General features: G+C 25.2%; 1 protein-coding gene across 1 annotated transcript in view; it reads right to left on the bottom strand.

Moving 5' to 3' along the window:
• The window catches only part of LOC117171647 (extracellular serine/threonine protein CG31145), a 246,669-nt gene that overhangs the window by 187,062 nt on the left and 47,682 nt on the right, over window positions 1-11,925 (bottom strand). The window lies entirely within an intron of this gene.

Raw genomic sequence — 11,925 nt, 5'->3', positions numbered from 1 at the left:
AGCTCTTCACACACGCAGACTTTACCTAAAGTAGTATGAGCCTCATCATAACACGTGCTTTCTTTCCAGCTCTCCACACACGCAGATTTTACCCAAAATGATACCCAAAACTATTCCCAAAGTATTATGCGCCTTATCGCATCACGTGTTCCTTTTACAGCTCTCCACACACGCAGATTTTACCCAAAATGATTCCGAAGTTTATTTTCTCTCAGTAGCAATGGAACCCTTTCCAGTTCCTGCTAGATCTGGACAACTGTTTTTAATTGTTGGACCAATCAGAAGCTAGGAGCAATAGCGCTAAGTTTACAACAAAAGACTTTGAAAAAAAATGTTTCAAAAATATTCTTCAACCTAAAGAAATTCCCTTGAACTGCAGCCTTTTTTTCTTTTGATTCAGTTATTTTGTTTAAATTAATTTTTTAATTAATTATTCTGTTTTAGGTGGAATCATTTGACTTTTACTTTAATGTATTATTATTATTGACTTCCTGTTTGAATTTGATATTTTTTGTGTTTCCCATTTCATTCTGAATTGCTTTCCCTTAGAATTATTTGGCTTATTCTCATTATTGAGACCCTTATTCCGAATTCTCTTGTTCTCTCCTTAAACATATATTTTAATTTTTATTCGAATTTATTATTGAATTTCGATTTCTTTTATTCCCAAGTAATTATTTTGAACACTCCTCTGTCACTCGTAAATAAACTATTGATTTAATTTAAGTGTGTTATTATATCATTTTTTTTCTTGCTTCCTGATTTAATATTTTAACCATCTGTTCGCTAATTCAATAGATTTATTAATTCTGCTATATATTTTGGTAACTATTCATTTCAATATCTCACATTTATAATTTTATCTCCTTAATACTGAGCTTAGTCAAATCATTATTCCACCGCTGTTTAATAATGATCTTTTATTTAAACTTTTATTAAATTTCTTACAAGATTTAAATTCTAGATTTAATTTAGCTTAATACATCCAGCGCTCAACAAATTATTTTATTTAGAGGTTTAATGTATTTAACAAGGCCGAGGGTAATTATGTATATGGTGATTATTTGGAATGAAAATATTACGGTTAAAATAATTTTCAAGTGTAAATAAGCTGCTTCTCATCCTCTACCCTCTTTTTCGAAGTTTGAAATTAATTTCAAATTTTAGACTTTGCACTCTTCCTCAATTAAAAAATAGAACTATTTTTTGTTAAAAAGTCCACTGTTATATCTTTGATTCGAAATTCATCTCGTTTGGTTAAAATTTTTACTATTTGATCGAAAATTTAATTATTTTGTTGAAAATGCAACTATTTTGATGAAAAAAAAAATTATCAAAAATTGAACTGCTTACTTAAAAGTTAAAACTAGTTTATTAAAAATTAGTTTTGGTTCAAGAACCATCTCCAAGGTTGAAAATCAAACTATTTTATTTTCAAAAAATTAATCTGCCTAATTAAAGAATCATCTTTGGGGTAGAAAATTAATCTTCTTGATTAAAGATTCAAATTTTTGGTTAAAAGTTCATAGAATTGGTGAAAAATGGATTTCATTGGTAGAAGATTTACGTATTTTGTTAAAAGTTCATTTCTTGGCCGAAAAATAATTTTTTTATCTGAAAATTTTCTTTTCCCTTTTTACTCGTAAATTTATCCTTTTTAGTTTGAAAATAAACTATTTTGTTGAAGATACATTTTTTTAAGACAATTCATTTTAGTTCAAAACTAATATCTATGTTTGAAAATGAAACTATTTTGTTAAAAAAGCGTTTTTATTTTTATTGAGAACTTACCTTTTTTGGCTCTAAAATCAACTACTTGGTATAAATTTAAACTAATTTTTTCCAAATTAAATTGCTTTGGGAACAGATTCATTATTTCATTTCAAAATTCAAATTTTCGGATAAAAAATTGAACACATTTGTAGAAAAGTTCATATTTTTTGGTTGAAAAGTCAAGAAATTGTTAGAAAACTAAACTGTTTGTTAAAAAATGGAACTATTTTTATGAAAATTCAACATTTTGGTTAAAAATTAAACTATTTTGTAGAAAATTACTTTCTTTTTAAAACCATATAAAATTTTTAAATGTATTTATTTTGTTTTAGTTTATCTTTTTGGTTGAGGCTTCAGCTATTTGGTTTAAAATTCACTATTTTTATGAAAAATAAGTTTTTGGTTAAAGACCCATATTTTTGCGTTCAAAATTCATTTATTTAGTTTTAGTTTACCTTTTTGGTTCGGGATAGAACTATTAGCTTGAGGATTCAACTTTGTAGTTAAAAATAAAATAATAAAATATAATAAAAATATTTTGTATGGAGGCTAACTTATTTTGTAGGAAATTAACTTCCTTTTAAAACCATATTTTTGTATTAAAAATTCATTTATTTTCTTCCAATTAATTTTTTTTCTTTGAGGATTCAACTATTTGGTTAGAAATTAAACTATTTTTATAAAAATAACTTATTTCAGGTACAATTAAATTTTTTCTTTAAAAAAAAAAACATATTTTTGCTTGGAAAATTCATATATATTGGTTATTTTTTTGTTTAATGACGATTCACCTATTTGGTTAAAAGTAAAACTATTTTCATAAAAATTTACCTTGAGCGAAAATCAACTTTTTTCTTTGAAAATTTATTTTTTGGTTAAGGACTCAACTATTTGGACAAAAAACTCCCTTATCGGTAAATTCAACTAGTCAAAATTTATTTTTGCACAAAATTAATTTTTAAACTGAAAATTTGACGATTTTATTATTCGTTAAAATATATTTTTTTCATTGGATCAAAAGATATTTAGAAGCGTTAGAGGTTTTGAAACTATTCAAAAAGTATTTCAAAATCTGATGAGATTTCAAAAAATGTACAAACAAAATGTAGATTTCTTACTATTTCGAAATTAAATTTTGAACCTTTTTAGGGATTTTGGAAGGTTTGAAGAAATTTCAAACATTTATCTTGATATTTCCGGGAAATGCAGTTTTCTCAAATTATCTAGCCCCCACTTTATTTCATATAAATATGTTTCGTTAAAACTTGATGTATTTTGTTTATAAAAATTTAATGTAGAAATAACGTTTGAAAATTACAATTATTGATGATTATTGATAATTATTAATAATAATTAGTTATTTATTCAACTAAAAAAACTATTTAATTTTAGGTGTTAATTTTCCCCGAAATAGGCCATGATCAATAGCATAAACGGAACACTTAAATAATTGCAGATAAATTAACCAGCGGAAGAATCAATTATGAATTTCGTATAACAATCCAAATTACAATAAATCAAATACTAATAGAAAATAAATTTTTAATAATTACAAGTTCATTTTTTCCTGAAGCTGATGTAAAGCTGCGTTTCGATGCAACATTATAAACAAAATAATCCAATTAACATTGATTTCAACTATTTTTACAATAATTTTTAGGTCAGGATTTGAGCTAAAAGAGTAAAAATAAATGCATATTTAAAAAGCTTAAAAGGGCATTTGTGTAAGTCTGGGCTATAATTGGGTGAATCATAAAAGTACAACTCGCGAAGATCATGGGTCAAGGCAATTAATTCTCGTATGATGTAACAATGAATAAAATCCGAACAAATTGGATTTGTTTTGAAATAAACGGAAATGACAAAAAAATGGTAAAAAAAGGCACATTCTGTCGATTACTTCTGCCACTTTTTTCTTGTGCCCGGAAAAATGTTTCTGGAATTTGTATAGGGAATAGTCGAAATTTTAAGGATTTATTGAGGCGCTTCTTTACTAAATATTCTTTTTTTTATTTTCATTGTGTATAATTAATATAATAATTATTATTCATTCATTTTTTAGTGCCTTGTTATTAGTAAAAATTAATTATAAAATGTAAAAAATCACACTCTTTCTACGGGGAAAGACCTTGATAATGTTAAAAAGATCCTTTTCGGAATAGTATAATAATCGATATATAATATAATAATAATAACAATATAATATAATAATAAAATTTCTTAATGTAATACTAATTCTCCCAGTGAATTATTAAGTGCTTAACAATAATTTACTAATTAATAGAAATAATATGTGAAATGTGAATAAAAAAGAAATAATATAATAGAAAAACATGTGTGATACATGTGAGGCGTGACAACTGTTTCTGCACGAAATAAATAATTATTTAGTAAATGCAAAAGTATTTGCTTATTGAATAATTCCTTATCCTTGTAAATTATAAATTCACGTTTGTGAAACCATTAATTTAAGTAATTACTTCCTCAATTCTCACACCATTTTATCAATACCATTAAAGTCGGAATGCATTTAAAAATTCATTGTATTAGTTAAAGATTGAATGTTATCTTTTTGTTTAATATTAATTTTCTTAGTTCATGGCTGAAAAGTAATTGCTTTATGTTGAAAATTAAGCTTTGTGACAGAAAATTACAATTTGCCTTGAGAATTCATTTTTGTAAGAAATTTATTTTGTTAGTTGAGAATTTAACTATTATGTTGGAAATTAAATTTTTTGTTGGAATATTAATTTTTATATATGAAAATTTAACTCATTCATTTTTGTAGAAAATTTATGGAATTTAGCTCGAAATGTTTTTTTTTCAAACCTAATATATTTTGTTAAATTTTTTTCGTAGAAAATTAATCTTTTATGTCAACAATTAAACTACTTTGTTCAAAGCTGAAATATTAAAAAAAAAAAACTCATTTTAAAAGTTGACGATTCGTTTCTTTGGTTTTTAGCTCTTGTTGAAAATTATTTTTCCTGATTGAAAATTAATTATTCCACTTTAGGCTAAAAATTGATTGTTTTTAGTTAAAGGTTAAACTTTTTGGTAGAAAATTAATCTTCTTAATTAAATATTTAACTACCTGTTAAAAAATTTAAACAATTTGTGAATACTTTATTTCATTGGCAGAAGATTCAACTGTTTTGTTAAAAGTTTATTTTTTAGTTGAAAAAGAATGTTTTTTTTATCTGCAAAATTTTATTTTTGCCTTTTTATTTGTAAATTTATCTTTTTTGCTTTAAAAATCCACTACTTTGTTGGAAATTCGTTTTTTTGGTAGAAAATTAATCTTCTTGTTTGAAAAATCAAGCTTTGTATTAAAAAGTCAAATAACTGGATGAATCTTTAACTTTTTTGTTTGAAAATTCGTTTTCTTTATGCATTATAAATTAATTTTCTCATATGAAAATGTTACTATTACATTTTTCGTTCAAAATTAAATTTTTAATTTGAAAAGAGATGTTTTCTAGTTAAAAATGTATGTATTTTGTTGAAAATTCTTTTTTATGGTAAAAAATTAATCATTTGGTTCAAAATGTAACCACTTGATTGAGAAAAATAAACTAATTTGTTGAAGGATTTAACTTTTTTGTTAAAAAATTCACCTTGTTTGGTGGAAAATTAATTGATATTGATTTGAAAATTCCTTTTTTTTGTTGAAAATTAATTTTCTTGACGGAACGTTGAACTATTTCATGTTTGATTGAAACTTGATTTTTGTTGACTTGTTTACTGAAAATTGTACTATTTTTTTTTTGGTTGAAAATTAATAGTTATTAATTTAAAAATGTTTTGATTGAAACTTGATGTATTTTTTTAAAAATTCGTTTTTTTGTAGAAATCTAATCTTTTATGTCGAAAATTCATCGACTTGGTTTAAAGTTAAACTGCCTTTTAAAAAATTAATTTTATTACTTGAAGATTCATCTTTTTGGTTTGAAAATTGATCTGTTTTATTTGAAGATTCAACTTTTTAGTAGAGAATGAATCTTCTTAATTGAAGATTTAATTACTTAGGTGAAAGTTTATAGATTTTGCGAAAAAAAATATTGATTAAAAATGTAACTATTTTGTTGAAAATTCAGTTTTTTCAAAAACTTATTTCTTTTCTACTTAAAATTTAACAACTTTATTTTTTGTTGAAAATTGATCGTTATAAGAAGAAAATTAAACGATTAAATTTTTCGTTGAAAAATTATTTTTTGCTAAAAATACAACTAATTGTTTGAATGTTTAACGACTTTGTGAATAATTTATTTCAATCGTTGAAGATTGAACCATTTTGTTGAAAATTAATTTTTTTATCTGAAAATTTAACTATTCCATCTTTGGTTGAAACATTCTCGTTTTTAGTTGAAAATTGTTAGGTTGAAACTTGATGTATTTTGTAAACTATTTTGTTGAAATATTTTTATTTAAAATTGAAGATTTAAATATTCTGTTCAAAATTAATTTTTGTTGTTCAAAATATTTTTTTTTTATTTTTGGTTGAAAACTGATCGTTATTAGTTGAAAATCCAACTAATAAATTTGTCATTTGAAGATTTTTTTAAATTATGAATCAACTGCTGGATGGAATGTTTAATTTTGTGTGAACAATTTATTTTATTTGTAGAAAATTGAACTACTGTTTTACAAATTAATAATTTTGGCGGAAGATTGATTTTTTTTGTTAAAAATTCATTTTTTTGTGTTTAAAATTTAACTATTTTATTAAAAATTCATTTATTTTTCCTTAAAAATTGAAAAAATTAAAGTGAAAAATTAAAATATAAGTATTCAATTTTGGACTGGAAATTGATTGTTTTCATTTAAAGATTCAACATTTTATTATAAAAGTGATCGTCTTAATTAAAAATTCCATTAATTGGTTGAAAGTTTAAAGCCTGAGTGAAAAGATTAATTTTTTTGGGTTGTAAATTTAACTATTCTGTTGAAAATTTAATTTTCTTGAACGAAAAATTAATTAATTAATTTTTGGTTAACAATTGATCATTCTCCGTTGAAAACTGTCGGCTGTCTCTTTTTTATGTTTCCATATTTATATAAAGTCAATAACTGAATAGTACCTTTAATTGGTTTATTGAGCAATTTTGAACCCTTACTTTGCGATTGGTCTCTACACAAATTCGTTTAACGTGACTACCCTATTAAATAATTTTGTTAATAAATAAAATTTCTTGCAAACTTGCATCAGTACCAACAAGAATACAAAATTAAACTCACGTACATCTCCTGAAATTTTACACGTAATCACAACCAGTAAATTCTGAAACGATAACGAATCGAGAATAGCGAATTGGCATTTTCAGCAGATTTCCATGTTACGATGGATGCGACCTGATGCCACCCGAGGGACGAATTGTTCGAAATTTCCCTGTCACAATTACTCATTTTCTGACTCTTCTTGACACAAGAGTCCACTTTTTGTTAAACCTTTAAGGGCAATTATTATGTAAAAATATTTAAATTTTATCAATAATTTATAAATGGTAAATGTTGGCAGTGTAGTAGTCTGAAATAACAAAATTTTAATTGAAAAAATCACATTAAAATAATAGCCTAAGTCGACAGTGGGGCTAAGTCGATAGTGGGGCTGAGTCGACACTTGCTTTTTAAAAGAAAAATATAAAGTTCAATTTTATACAAAACTTATATTTTCTCATTATAGGATGAGAATGTAAACAAATTTTGTTTGACAAGTTATTGAATACTGTTGGATCGAAAATTTAGTTCGATACAATAATGAAAAAAAAAATGTTTAGTGTGTCCTTTTCTTTCTTTAAAAATTATAGTCAAGTGTAGACGAAGCCCCACGATTTTTCCACCACAAATTTTCTATTATTTCACTTTTGCTATAATAATTGATAAACAAAACATCGTAATTCAAAATGAAAAGCAAAATTTTGTAGTCAACTAAATTCTCGATCCAGCAATACCTAATACGTTATTAAATAAATTTTTTTAAATTAAAAAACAACTTGAAGAAAAAAATTTGACTTAGCCCCGCTCTTCTCTCAATCAAATTTCCAGCTTTTAACCGAATATTTTCAAGTACATACTTAAAGCGAACTTAATTTTGTATTAAAACTGTTATTTTTTAGGCTGTAAATGATCAAAATTTTTATTTCTTTGTGGCAGTCTTTACAATCTTTCGCCTATTACCCACTTTTCCCACATTTCTCGTTTTTTAACTAAAATGAGAACTGATTGAATATAGAACCAAATAAAAAATCGCGTGTAATTTGAGGTTTTCATTTTTTCGTATGTTGCATAGTTTAACCAAAAAATGGAATTTGTTTTTTTTTAAATTTTTTTTGGTAGGATCAAATTTGGAATTTTCGACCAAATTAAAAAAGTTGTTATCATAATCCTGTAGGGCCTTCAAAAAGCAAAGTTTTTCTTCTTTTGACTTTTTTCATATCATGTGTTGTTTGGCTTAAAATTTTCATTTTAGTTTTTTTTAGATTTTGAAAATGCCCTAACTATGATGATTTTCTATTTATAGAAAAAAGTCATTGGGATAAATTGTTTGAGTTTTTTAGTACTATGAACAACCGTACGTGGAATTTTTAAATCTTGAAAAAATGTGGTTTCAAAAATTTTTGGTACAATTAAATTTGGAATTTTCAACTTTTCGACCAAATTAAAAAAATTGTTATTATCATCTTGTAGGGATTTTGAAAATCAACGTTTTTCTTCTCTTGACTTTTTTTCGTATCATGCGTTGTTTGGCTTAAAATGTTCATTTTAATTTGTTTTTTTGGATTTTGAAAATGCTCTAACTCTGGTAATTTTAGATTTTTCAAAAAAAGTCATAAGGATAAATTATTCAACTTTTTGAATACTATAAATAAACGTACAGAGAATTTTGGAATTTTCAAAAAAGTGGTCTAAAAAATATTCAAAATGGGCCCACTTTTTGAATTTTCATCCAAAATGGCTGGCTAACGAATTTGACCTTTAGTTTAGGACACTAAACGAGTGTGCCAAAGGGCAATCTAATAGATTAATTTTTTCGAAAGTTATCGTGTTCACATGCAGACAGACAGACAGACAGACAGACATACAGGCATACAGACAGACACACAGACAGACAAATTCGTAAAAACCTGTTTTTCGGTTTCAGAGGGTCTCAAAACGTGGACATTTGAAAAAAACTGGGGGGGTCAAATTTTACACAAATCTAATACCTTCTCTGACGAGAATGTAAGAATCTAGCTTTGTGGGTTAAAAGTTAATTCTTTTTGGTTGAAATGTCTTATTTGACATTTTTAGTTTGAGAGTTTATTTTCTTTAGTTAGAATTCCACTACTTGGTTGAAAGTTTAATTATTTTGTTGAAAATGCAACTGTTTTATTGAAAAATCATATTTTTTGTAAAAAATTAAACTAATTGGATAAAACCTAAAATAGTTTGTTGAAAATTCTTTTTTATTTTGAAAATTTGAACAATTTTATTTTTATTAAATTAATCTGCTTGGTTAAGAAATCATCTTTTGCGTAGAATGTTACACTCTTTTGATGAAACTTAATTTTTTGTTTTGAAGATTCCTTATTATTATGAAAGTATTACATTATTTTTATGAAAATGTAACTATTTCGTGGAAAATTAACATTTTTTTGAATAAGAAAATCTAACTGTTTTGGCTGAACATTAATTTTTGGTATGAAAAATCTTATATTTTCTTGTGATTTGGTTCCTGGTTGAAATATAATGTGTTGTTGGAAAATGTTTTTTTTTTAAATTAAAGATACAACTATTTTGGCAAAAAATTCACCTTTTTGGTTGAATATTAACTTTTTCTTTAAAATTCAGCTGTTTTATTTAAATTTAATTTTGTCTTGAAGATTCAGAACTATAGTTGATATTTCTTTCTTAATTGAAAAATCTTTTTTGTTGGAAAATTCAACTCTTTTTGAAAATTGGCCTTTTTGGTTTAAAAGTCGATCTCTTTTAGTAGAAATTTTATCTTTTTTCATACAAAATTTTATTACTGCGTTTGAAAACTAAAAAAAAAAATATAAAAAATAATCGTTTTTGGTTAAAAATTCAACTATTTTGGTATAAAATTCAACTATTTGTTTGAAAATGAACTTTTTTGTTAAAAACACAAATTTCTTTTTATCTTAAATATTCTGTAATTTTATTGAAATTTTGTTGTCATTAAAATTTATCTACTTCGGTAAGAATATAATCTTTTTTGGATTAAAATTCAACTAATTGGCCGAAAGTTGAACTGTTTGGTTATAAATTCATTTTTTAACTACTTAGTTGAGCATTAATTTTCTTGTTAAAAATTCATATCTTTGGGTTGAAAATTCATCTGTCTTGTATAAAAATCTTCTGTTTGGTTTGAAATTGAGCTTATTTTGATAGTTAAAATATATAATTTCTGGTTGAAAACTTGATATTTTTAAAACTTTTTGATTGAAAATTCACATTTTCTCGTTGAAAATTGATCTGCTTTGTAAAAATTCCGCCTTTTTGGCTTAAAAATTAGAGAAATTAATTCTTAAACCAATGAGGCAAATTTTTAAGAAAGGAGAGGAATTTTCAACAAAGAATTGAGTGAAAAAATTTCTTGATAGAAATTTCTATTCTTTTCTTAAAAATTCGCCTTTTTGGTTTAAGAATTCATCTCTTTTCGTCAAAATTTCATCTTTTTTGGGTTAAAATATTTTTCTAATTTATTTGGACAATTAACTGGATTTAGTTGAAGTTTAAGTATTTATTTCTTGCCTAAAATTGATCCTTTTTAGTTAAAAACTCAACTATTTTGGTAGTTTTGGTTAAAAATGTAACTTACACAAATGAATTTTTTTCTTTCTTGTGTGAAAAATCTTTTTTGTTTGAAAATTAAACTCTTTTACTGAAAATTCGTCTTTTTTGTTTGAAATTTTATCTCTTTGGCAAGAAATTTAATCTTTTTTGGTTCAATAGTTAAGATTCGACTATTCTGTTAAAAATTAGTCTTTTTGGTTGGACTTTTTCTTTCTTGAAAGATTCATCACTTTGGTGGAAAATTAAACTACTTTCTTCAAAATTCGTTTCTAATTTGTTTGAAAATTTTTCTGTTCTGGTGGAAAATTAACCTCCAGGGTTGGAAAATATATCTTTAAGGTTCAAAATTTTACTCATAACAAAATTATTATTATGTTATTATACTATTTACTCAAATGGAATAGATTTTTAAAATAATCTAAAATTTCCATATTGCTTATTTAAATAACAGGTTCATTAAGCAACACCACTACGACCCACGTCGCTGATCAATCTCTCTAGCAATCACCCCAGGCGAAGAGCTTCACAAAGTCATTAAAGTGTTTCAAATTGAATTTAACGCAGTACATCCATTATTCTTATTTCACAATTGTACTAAAATGTTAACCTTTGTAATAAATTATTAATTATTTAAATTTTAAAACCTTCAAATAAACCCCTGTTCCAAAATTCCAATTAGCTTATTGATTGAAATGTACATTGACGGCATTCATCAATCAACCTATTATCGAAGTCGATACTAAGATGGACCAAACAAACCAATAATACAGATATAGAACGATTGACTCAAGCGAATAACTAATCAGAGCAAATTTGGTTCTGTGTACTCTGCTCGCATGGACGATCTCATCTCCAAATGACAGGCAACATAAACGCATACACACGGACATATTGTAAGAGCTTATGCACAAAAGTCAATTTACTGCCCTAGGGAGAGTCCACATATTACGTCCCCTTGTCAAAATTTGTGACATTTTGGTGACCCCCCCCCCCCCAAATTCCTTTAAAATTTCATGTGAGACTGAAGCTGACCCTTCTTCTATTTTTAGGTGAGAAATATGAATATAATTTTAAATGACCTTCGATATAACAATAAATAATGAAATAAAATTATTTGACATTAGTCTGAGAATACTTTTAATTTAATTTTTTTATAAAAATGTTTATAATTGAACTTTGGGTAATTTATGATAATTCACCATATTTACCTGTAATATTAACATAAATGACTGAAAATTTACATAAAATTCACGACATCACCAGACATTCTTCCTACAACTGCGGTACCACACACTTCGATCGTGCATCTAACAAGAATATCCCGTAACATTGTCCAGGCGCCCTCTAAATCTTTGT

This window comes from Belonocnema kinseyi, chromosome 4 (assembly GCF_010883055.1).
Source record: "Belonocnema kinseyi isolate 2016_QV_RU_SX_M_011 chromosome 4, B_treatae_v1, whole genome shotgun sequence".
Lineage (NCBI taxonomy): Eukaryota > Metazoa > Arthropoda > Insecta > Hymenoptera > Cynipidae > Belonocnema > Belonocnema kinseyi.
This window is presented reverse-complemented; position numbering and strand designations above follow the sequence as displayed.